We start from the raw sequence: 12066 nt of genomic DNA, 5'->3' as shown, positions 1-12066 counted from the left end.
AGGTGTAGCCATTGTCCAGAGGGCCTCAGTTAACAGCCAGCATGACACTGGCACTCAAAAATGGTAGTTCCTAGAATTGTGACGATTTTCTCCACATAGCGCAAACTGAATAGAAAATTGCTGCCCACTGAGCAGCCTCGTGTTTCAAGGGCTCCTTCTGAAGGATGTTGGGTTGTTTGTTCAACCAAGGGATGCATGAACCATTCAAAAAGGCGTGAACTGAGCTTGTCTGAAATAATGCAGCCGGGTCAGGTGTTTGAGAGTCAGAGCTGGGAAGCAGGCATTAGGCCTTAAAGGTTCTCTTCTTGCCGCCCCACCCTCCATGTCCCTGGGCAATGTCTCTCCGGTTGCCCTTGGATGAAAATGACTATTATCAGGCAGTTCAGGAGATCATTTTGTAATGTTGCTATGAACCACTTTAAAGCTCGGTTGGAAAACTTACTCTAAATGGTGCTTTGGGCTGTGATGGCACAAAAAGATTTGGGTTCTTTGAGAAAACAGTTTCTAGAAAGACAATAAAGCCAGGATGCTGGAGTTTTGCCAGAGGCTGTCTCAGCTGCAGGTGGATGGGAAGAGGAGGTCAACAGAGGGATGTCTCTGCTTATGGATGTGTATTTATGTTGAGTTGTGATGGAAGGATGCTCGTGTGCTTATCCCTGATGCTTTGGAGGCCGTGGCATAACGTAGTTTTCACTCAATTGAGCAATGAGTTCCAAATATCCATCTGCCTGTTAGAGTCACACGGCTGCCCGCTCAGAGGCGTTCCTGAGGACTCCATACCGTGCGGACTGGACCCCGAGCCGCATGGACTCCATGGGCTGTTGGGGAGGTGGGGAGCCCTGAGGATCGTCCCAGCAGCCTCTCAAGTGGAATATCAGATTTGTCCTCTCATTCTCAGTGTCCCTGGCATTCAGGCCTGCTGGGGAAAGGCAGGAGGACCACGGGGCTATTGTCCCCAATTTCTCGGCAGCCCCTCGAGTGTTCCAAATTGAGTGAGATGGCTTTAAGATAGTATATTAGTCAGGGTTCTCCAGAGAAACAAAACCAACAGGAGGTTTATATATGTACATCTATTTCAGACTGGAACTTCCACCATTAGCTCTCCTCGTTCTCTGACTGCAGATCTTGAGACTTCTCAGCCTCCATAATCATGTGAGTCAATTCCTTATAATAAATAAATATATGCATACATATATATACAAGTTATATATATCACATACATGTGCATTACATATACATATTTTTATATATTTATATATGTGCATTTATTTATTATTAGGAATCATCTCACATACTTACGGAGGCTGAGAAGTCTTAAGATCTGTAGCCAGAGGACCAAGAGAGTTGATGGTATAAATTTCAGTCTGAAAGCCACAGACTTGAGACCAGGAAGAGCTGATGTTTCAGTTCAAGTCTGAAGGCAGGAAAAGACTGATGTCCCAGCTCAAGCAGTCAGGCAAGAGGAGTTCCCTTGTGGAAATCCTTGAGAACCTTTTTGGGTCAGCCTTTTGGTTCTATTCAAGCCTTCAACTGATTGAATGAGGCCCACCCACATTAGGGAGGGCCATCTGCTTTACTCAGTCTACTGATTCAAAGGGTAAACATCCAAAAACATCCTCACAGAGACACCCAGAATAATGTTTGGCCAAACATCTGGGTTCCTGTTGGCCCAGGCGAGTTGACACATAAAATTAACCATCACAGATGTCTTTAAGAATGTTGATTCCATCTTTTTCATTTGTTTCTATTTGAAATTCCGTTTTTGACAATGACTGGGCTAAACACTCCTTACCTAAAGAAGTTGGAAATTCAATCACCAGTCTGATCTCCACTGCCCAACATATTGCTGCACACCGACTCACTTGCATTAAGGAAAGAATTATATCCTATGCGTATAAAATAAGAAAATGTTTTAAAATTTTTTTCCGTTTTCAAATAATTAAAATATATTCATTTTTAGATGAGAGTATAGGTGCTACTTTCCTTTCTCGGGAAGAACTGTCCTTCATTCTGAGATTAGATCCCTCCTGATTTTTTGTTTCTTCTATTAAATGATGGCAACAGGAGATAATTGGCATTTTACCACCTTATGCTAGTCTCCCCAGTGTCTTTCAAATTTTCACTAGTATGAAAATTTTAAAACATGGAAAAATAGAGGGGACAAAGTTGTCAGTAGTAGAGGGATAAGATAGAGCAGAAAGGCTTGGGTGTAAGGTAAAGCACTGCCATGTATGAGAAGGTTACTGAGTCCCGTCCCCGGGTTAAACACATGCTGTGGATGAGCCATTTCACCCCCAGGCATATACCAACAGAAATTCTTACATGTACACCGAAGAAAGTATGTATAAGAATGCCCATAACATCATGGTTCATGCAGCCAAGGCCTGGAAACAACGCAAATGCCCATAATTGGAGAAGGACAAACAAACTGTGGCGTATTCACAGAGTCAAGTATCATAGAGCTGTCAACATAAAGTTACTATGGCTACCATTTGGTGAATCTTAGACATATTAAGTGAGAAAAGTTAAAAGTTAAAAAATTACATGGAGTTTGATTCCCTCTTTTAAAAAGATAAAAACAATTAAATGTATATACTGTTAAAAACTTTTGCTCTGTGAAAGCTCACGTGAAGAGAATGAAAAGATGAACTGGGAGAAAATATTTGTAAGCCACCTGTCCCACAAAAGGCTAGTATGGAGAATATATGAAAAGAACTTTCAAAACTCAAGAGTAAAAAAACAATCCAATTAGAAAATGGACAACAGACGTGAAAAAAATTCACTAAAGAGGATATACAGGTGGCAAATGAGCACCTGAAAGGATGGGCAACATTAACCGTGAGGGAAATGCAAATTAAAACCACAATGAGCCATCACTACACACCTATCAGAATAGCTAAAATAAAAAATAGTGACAACACCAAATGCTGGTGAGGATGCAGGAAATTGGATCACTCCTACATTGCTGGTGGGAATGTAAAATGGTTTAGCCACTTTGGAAGCCACGTGGCATTTTCTTATAGAATTAAAAAGGCAATTGCCATATAACCCAACAATTACACTCTTGGGAATTTATCCCAAAGAACAAAAATACATGTTCACACAAAACCTCTATATGAATTTCCATCACAGCTTTCTTTGTAATAGCTACAATCTGGAATCAGCTCAGATGTCCTCTAACAGGTGAATGGTTAACAAATAGACTGCTTGCACTCAAATCCTTGCTCATGATCTGCTTTTAGGGGTACGCAAACTGAGACACACAGGAAGAAAACGAAGCGTACAAAAGTGGAAACCCAGTAAAGCAGAGAGAACAGACTCCTGAGGAAACAAAAAATTCAGCGAATGAAACAGAACATAAAGCATCATGCCTCCTACAACACTCAAGTTAATATTAACAGGTGGATTTAACAAGATGTTGCAGCCACAAAATAAGAACAAGCTGCTATTTAGAAGGAAGAGTTCAGGAAGAAAGAAAGAATTCCTGCAAGTTAAATTGATGATTGGCAAAATGCAAACAAAAAATTCAATAGGTGAACTGGAAGATAATGTCAGGAAATTTCCCAGGATAGACAGGGAGAAGACATTGGCTCACTCTCTGATATAAAGAACAGTCAAGCACCACAGAGAATCAGTCCAGGAGTTCCCATTGCTCCCACCACCAGATTTGCTTTCTGCCATTGTCTTTCATTCCTAAACATTTCATGATTTTCACGGTGCTTTTCTCTTAAGCAATGAGTCATTTAGACCTGTGCCTTTTATTGTCTAAATATAAAGGATTTCTTTTCCTTTTTTGAAGCTGTTTCAGCTGTTGATTGCTATTTTCATTGTATTTTGATCAGATAAATTGATATGTCTGTTACTCGCTCTTGAGAATTGCCTGATTCCTGGGCATGTGGACAATGCTTGCTTCTTGAGGACATGCTACTGTTGTCATTAAAAGGAAGGTCTAAGCACTAGAGTTGGATGCGGGGTCTATATACCCATTAATCAAGTGTTATAATTGTGTTAATCACTTATTCTAAATCCTTACAATTTTCTTTGTCTGCTTGATTGGTTTTTGAGAGCAATGTGTTTATCAGTGGCATCTCTGAATGTGGATTTGCCAATTTTTGCCTTGAAATTCTGTCAGTTTTTTCTTCGTGTTTTTCAAGTCAGTATCATCAGATGTTTGCATTGTATAGCTATTATACTTTTAGATGGACTTTTCCTTTTATCGTGTATAATATTCTTATCTATATTAACGATTTCCATAATAAATTCTATTTTGTTGATAGTATTTCTGAACCCATTTTCTTTGGGCTGCTATTTGCTTGGTGTACATTTTATAATCTCTTTATGTTTAACCTTTAGATGTCTTTTTGTTTTAGGTGTATGTGTATCTTGTAAATAGCATATAGTGAGCTTTTGCCTGCTAAAATTCAGTCTATGGACTTGTACTTCTGGGAAGATGAAGTAGACGTATTTTGTCCTATTCTTCTCAGTAAGTACAACTAAAATCCCTGGACATAATATGTAAAACAAACAGAAGGCGGCTTTGAAAGGTGGCGAGAAGTAGACCGGCTGGTGACCGGAGGACCCAGGGAATATCTTGGTGGTGAGTTCTCTCTGTCTTCATTTTGCCTCATATATCCCAGGCCGGATACTGGAGAAATCAGTGCCTGCAAGCGTCAACAGACAGACCAATAAAGCCCCAAGAAAAGCTTGCTCTCTTTAGCCAAAGCCCAGGAAAGAGGCAGTCTAGAAAGACAGAAAACTTTTAGACAACAAGAGCTCTACTCCAGCCAAACCCCACAGAAAATCTGCATCCTCACCCCCACCATAGCCAGAAAAGTCCCAGTGGGGAGCCTAGACTTTTACCCTCAAAAGCCTGTTATGAGATGCTCCAACCATTTTGATGTCATCATATGTCACATGATACCATGCGGTGTTGGAGAAGGTCAAGTGGGGAGCCTGACCTTTGTGTTAACAACCCCTCTCTTCCAACGTTGTCAGTGGCTGTCACGTAGGGAGATACCCCTGTCTCTCCCGACTAGTGTGGTGTCGGAGGAGACCTAGGGGGAAGTCAGGACTTTCACCACAGCTCAGCAGTAAGGAGGCTCCTCACCAAGACGTCCCCGCCCCCGCCCCTGCCAGTGTCCATGGAGACCATGTGGAGAGCCTAGGCTGTCATCCCCACCAGGTGTTAATGAGGCATGTCTTTCCACCTGGTTGTCAATGGAGGCTGAGTGGAGAGCCTGGACTTCCAACCCCAAGTGGGAGTAAAGAGATGGCACCCTATTCACCCACAAGAGCTGTGTCATCAGAGGTCTGCTAAAACACAAGATTTAGTTAAGATATAGAATCTCAAAAGATAGAACCCAAAACGTCCAGGATCAATCAAAAATCACTTTTCCTACTAGGAACCAAGGATATCTCAAATTGAAAGAGAAAAGTCAATGAACAGATCCCAACACTGAAACGACACAGATGTTAGAATCATCTGATATTTGCCATCATAAAAATGCTTCAGCAAGCAGTTATGGACATGCTTGAAACAAATGAAAAAGATAAAAACTCTCAGCAAAGAAACAGAAAACAAAAGAAGAACAAAACAGAAGTTTTACACCTGAAATGTACAATGATTGAAATAAAAAAACTTAATGGATAGGCTTCATAGAAGAATGCAGAGAACAGTTGGAGGAATTGGTGAAATTGAAGGTAGAACATTTAGTAATTATTACCTAATATGAATAACAGGGAGAAAATAGCCTGAAAAAAATGAACAGAGCTTCAGGGACATGTGGGACCATAACAAAAGATGTCATATTTGTGTCACGGGCGTCCCGGAAGCAGAGGAGAGACAGAGCGGGGCTGAAAAAGTATCCAAAGAAATAATAGCCAAAAATCCCCAAATCTGGCAAAAGACATAAATCATTGCTATTCAACATCATACTGGAAGTTCAAGCTACTACAATAAGGACTAGAAAAAGAAATAAAGGCATTCATATCAGAAAGGAAGAAATAAAACTGCCTCTCTTTGCAGATGATGTGATAGTCTATATAAATAACCCCAAGAAATCTCCAAAACCTCCTAGAACTAATAAGTGAATTCAGCAATATCATAAGACACAAGATTAACACACAAAAATCAATTCTGTTTCTATATGCTAGCAATGAATACATGGAAAACACAAATAAAAAATATAATACCATTTACAATTGCTCAAAAAATGAAATAATTAGGTGTAAATCTGACAAAATATATATAAGACTTGTAAGCTGAAAACAACAAAACACTGGTGAAAGAAAACAAAGGAGATCTAAATAAGTGGAGAAATATTCTGTGTTCATGGATTAGAAGAATCAATATAGTAAGAACGTAAATTCTTCCCAAACTGATATATAGGTTTAATACAATTTCTGGCAAAATTACAGCAAGATTTTTTTTTGTGGATATAAACAAGATTATTCTAAAATTTACATAGAAAAGCAAATAATAGCTAAAATAATTCTTAATAAGGAGTTGGGGGGAATCACCCAACTCAGTTTAAGACTTAGTCTACAGCTGCAGCAAACAACTCCGTTAGGACCTGGCAGACAGATGTGCACGAATCAATGGAACAGAATAGAACCCAGAAAAAACCCACCTAAGTGTGGCCAACTGATTTTGACAGAGGTGCAAGTCAATGGAGGAAAGATTGTTTTTTCAACAAATGGTGCTGGAGCCTCTATATCCATAGGCTTAAAAAGGAACCTTGACCTAAACCTCACACCTTATGTAGAAATGAACTTAAAATGAATCGCAGACTTAAATATCAAACATAAAACTATGAAACTTTTAGAAGATAACATAGGAGAAAGAGTCTTCAGGACCTAGGACCTGGTGAAGAGTTCTTAGACCTTGAACCAAAGGCATGATCCATAAAAGAAAAAAATCCATAAATTGAACTTCATTAAAATTAAAAACTTGTTAACAACACGGTATCGTGCACTTCAAAATTTGTTAAGAGAGTAGATCCCATGTTAAGTATTCTTACCACAGACGCAAAAACTCCCAAACCCCATGAAACAAAGGGATACAAGAAACTTCGAGAAGTGTTGGATATGTCTATTACCTTGACATGGTGATGGTATGAGGGTGTTTGGATATTTCCAAACTTAGCAAATTGTACACATTAAATATATGCAGTTCTTTGTATACAAATTATCCCTCAATAAAGCTGTTAATAAATCAAATTAAATTAAAAAGTTCTTGCTCTGCAAAAGATTCCATTGAAAGGATGAAAAAACAAGCTACAGACTGGGAGAAAATATTTGCAAATCACATATTTGACAAAGGACTCTTATCTAGAATACATAAAGAACTCTCAAAATTCAACAGTAAAACAACAACCAATCAATTAGAAAATTGCAAAAACACAAGATATGGACAGGCATTTCACTAAAGAGGACGTATATATGCATGGCAAATAAGCACGTGAAAAGTTATTCAACATCACTAGCCCCTTGGGAAATGCAAATTAAGACCGTAATGAGCTATCACTATGTACCTACTAATACAGGTCCAGTAAAAAACAGTGACAGTGCCAAATGCTGTCAAGCATATAGAGAAACTGCATGTCTCAGACATTGCTGGTAGGAGTATAAAATGTTACAGCCACTCTGGAAAATGGTTCAGCAGTTTCTTAAAAAAACTAAAGACCCTCTTATCATACAACCCAGCAGTTGCACTCTTGGGCATTTATCTGAGAGAAATGAAGTTATGCCTGCACAAAAACCTCTACAAGATTGTCCACAGCAGCTTTATTTGGAATAGGTCAAAACTGGAAACAACCAATATGCCCTTTAGTGAGTGAATGGATGAGCTAGCTGTGGTAAGTCCATCCCGTGAAATACCTTTCATCAATAAAGAGGAGTGAACCATTGATACAAGCAACAGCTAGGATGGATCTCAAGGGCTTTATATGAGTAAAAAAAGCCAGTCTCCAAAGGTCACACCCTCTATGATTCCATTTATATAACATTCTCAAAATGTCAAGATTATAGAGATGGAGAACAGATTAGAGGTTACCAAGGATGAGGGGCAGTAGGGAGAATAAAGGGTGAGTATAGCATGAGATCTCGGCGACGATGGAGTAGCTCTGTAGCTTAAAAGTGGTTGTAGTTACGCAAATCTACGCATGTGACAACATGGCATAGAACTGTAACACATTTTACCAATGTCAATTTTCTGGTTTTGATATTGCACTGTGACTACATAAGATGTAATCACTGGGGGAAACTGGAAGAAGAGTACATGGGACCTCTTTGTACTATCTTTGTAACTTCCTGTAAAACTACAATTATTTCAAAATAAAAGATTAGAAAAGACCCAATCTGACATTTTCAGTCCTTCATTAAGTGAGTTTAATCATTTGCATTTGCCATGATTCCTGATATATTTGGATTTATATTTATTATGCCCTTTTTCTTTATCCTTCTACTGTCTTCTTTCCTGTATTCTATTGCATTGATAGTGTTTGCAATGTCCTTTGTCCTCTCTACTGGTTTGGAAGTACATTTTAAAATTATATTCTTTTAGTGGTTAAACGCAAAATTTTACCATAGTTATTTAACTTTATACTTTTCTCACACAATCTGAAGCCAAATCAATCTCTCTTCTTCCCTTTAATAACTCAACCATCTTTGAATAATTCCCTCTCCACCCTGTGTGTTATTTCTGTCTCATAATTTGGTTCCACTCTGCTTTCAAATGTAAAAATAGTTGTCATTATATATAGTCAATTTTTCTTTTTAGATTTATTAACATATTTTTACCAATTTCTTTACCCCCTTTTACTTCTTGTATCTCATTTCTTCTCTCTGGGTTTATTTTCCCTCTAGATGAAGAATGCTTTTAGTAACTTTTTTCCCCCAAACCTTTCTATGTCTGAAAATATATTTAATTTGCTCTCACTCTTGAATGAAGGCTTAGCTGAGTATAGAATTCTTTTCCTTCTGTACCTTGAATATATTATTCCTTTCTCTTCTGGCATCTGCAGCTGATGGTGAGAAGTCAGCGTCTTTGAACGTGTCTCTTCTTTTCATTTCTAGTAGCCTTTAGTATTTTCTTTTGATGTTTGATGTTCTCCAGTTATACTATGAAATGTCTAAGTGTAGCATAAAGATATCTTTATGGTGATAGAATAATTTTGTATCTTGAATGCAAGATACACAAATCTACAAGTGATAATATGGCATAGATCTTATACACACATTGTACCAATGTCAATATCCTGGTTTTGATACTGTACTAGAATTATGTAACATGTAACAAATTGTACTATAATTATGAAAGATTTATTTATCATCCCACCACTTAGGATTTTGTATGCTTTTTCTATCTGAGGCTTAACGTCTTGCTTAATTTCTTTCTTTCTTTTTTTTCTTAAAGATTGGCACCTGAGCTAACATCTGTTGCCAATCTTCTTTTTTTTCTTCTTCTTCTTCCCCTCAAAGCCCCCCAGTACATAGTTGTAGATTCTAGTTGTGAGTGCCTCTGGTTGTGCTATGTAGGACGCCGCCTCAGCATGGTCTGATGAGTGGTGCCATGTCTGCGCCCAGGACACGAACCAGCGAAACCCTGGGCAACCGACGTGGAGTGCACGAACTTAACCACTCAGCCACAGGGCTAGCCCCTTGCTTAATTTCTTTAAAAATTTTATCTATTACCTTTCATATTTGACTCCCTTTTATTCCTTCTATTTTCTCCTTCTGAAATTCCTATTAGGCATATATATCTGCTTCTTAATCCATCGTGTTTATGTCCAACCTCTCTTGTCCTATTTTCTTCTGTCTCTCTCGCTGTGCTGTGTCCTGCATGATTATGCCCCAGGCTGTCAACCAAGCTCTATTGGAATCATAGGTTCTGAACCAGTTTTTACATTTAATTCTCAGTTCTCATAGCAGTCCTCAATACCTGAAATTATCTTATTTTTTTGTTTATGGGTTTGTTTTCTTTCTCTCCCAACTAGAACATAGGCTCCATAGGAGCAGCGACTTTCTGCATTATGTCCTAGTGCCTGGAGCAGTGGCTGGAAAATTATAGGTAATTGAGAAATATATTTTCATTGATAACAGACTCCTGAGGAAACAAATAATTCAATGAACAAAATTAACCATAAAACATTCCTAAAATTAACAAAATACATTTGACAATACATGGCATCCATAAAGTAAGTGTAGGTTATTATAAAATGAAACAGAGAACAAGAAAGAACTTCTTGGAAATTAACTATGTAATTGGCAAAATAAAAAAAATCAATAGATGAGCTAGAAGTTAGTGTCAAGGAAATTTCCCAAAAGAGAGAGGGCATAGATGTATCTTTTTACTATTTGATAAAGAGAACAGATAAACGTAACAGAGAATCAGTCTAGGAACTGTCCCAACATCTAACACATGCATTTGCCTTCAAGTACCATTTTTGCTGCATCCCACAAGTTTTGCTTTCTTTCATACTCATTCACTCCTAAAACTTTTGTGATTTTTATGCTGACTTTTTCTTTAGCAATGAGTCATTAGAACTGTGTCTTTTAATGTGTAAACATAAAGTGTTTGTTTTTCTTTTTTTCCCCTTTTTTTCTGTACTGCCAGGGGCCTGGGAATCCAGGCTTATGCCCAAGCTTGGCACAAATTCATGTTTGAATCACTCATTAGTGATTCTATTTCTATTTCCTCATATGGCTTTGGGAAGATAAATAGGCAGGGATTTTCTGTCCTCATTCATAGATAGACAGTATTTTCCTGGCGCTGTGTAACACACAGGATCTGGGGCTCAGACCCCAAAGCATGTGGTCATAAATCCCCATCCTCTTACAGGCGTGTTCAGTCCACATGCCCCTCCACATCCTTAGTTTACCCAGGGACCATGTGGATTAAATTCCACTCATTGCTTTAGGTTCCCTCTCCTTTTTTGACAGCTGGAGATTTTTCCACTTTTATCTTTGGGCTCAGCAATGTATGTTTAAACATCACACTTTATCCATAGCACATCTGCATATTCGAGCAGTACAGGTGATTCCTGCTTATAGTCAGTTTGACATTTTTACCAGAAAGTACGTTGGCTCTTTCTCCCAGTTCACAACATGCTCTTTAGTTATGACCATCCTATTATCCAATTTAGTGTTTTTTTTATTTTATCACATTCTTCATTTCCAAGATCTCTTACTGGTTCTCTTGTCAGAGAGCATGTTCTTGTTCAACAGATGTTCGTTACACATCTCTTTGCTCCACGAACTCTACTTCTGCAGGTCTGTCTTTTCTTCTTTGTTGAGTTGGGTTCCATTTGTGAAGGGTACTCAACAGTTTGGCTGCTCTTATTTGTGTACTGATTTTTTGCTTGTTTTTCCTGTTGGTCTCTCTGTAAAGGGTGCCTTTGTCATCTGTGGCTCCAGTGGGAGCAGGGATGAATATGCTGTCAGCCTTGATGAGCTATCGCCTGGGCTTGGTGGCTCCCTGCTCCTTTTGGGAATCACCAGCCTCACCAATGAAAGCACTGGCATCACATTACTGCACCATGGGGAGGGAGAGGGACAGGGAGGAGATGGAGATGATCTCCTCCAATTTCCTACTGGTGTGTCTCCGATCTGCTCATTTCACTTGCTGACTCTAAGCTTGGAGAACATTTAGAACCCCTCCTACCTTTTGCAGCAAGTTCTTCTGAACATATTTTAGACCGTGGGTTCCTCCTTCAATCCAGTTCCATCTGTCTTTCATAATTCAGGTATGTCTCATAATTTTGGGTCCACCAATGGCACTCTTTGTTCCCTGATATTTCCATGGATTTATTCTTTCAAAAATATCTTTTCTCTCATTTCTAAGGATCTTGCAAAAGAAGATGAGGCTAGTGCAAATTCTCAAGCTGTCATCTCCCGAATATCTATGCTATCAGTAAACTTCAAAAAACACGTACCAGGGGCTGCCCTGTGGCCAAGTGGTTAAGTTTGCGTGTTCCTCTTCCGTGGTCCAGGGTTTCGCTGGTTTGGATCTTGGGCGCAGACCTAGCACCACTCATCAGGCCGTGCTGAGGCGGCGTCCCACACAGC

This window comes from Equus quagga, chromosome 12 (assembly GCF_021613505.1).
Source record: "Equus quagga isolate Etosha38 chromosome 12, UCLA_HA_Equagga_1.0, whole genome shotgun sequence".
Lineage (NCBI taxonomy): Eukaryota > Metazoa > Chordata > Mammalia > Perissodactyla > Equidae > Equus > Equus quagga.
Note: the sequence above shows the minus strand (reverse complement) of the source record.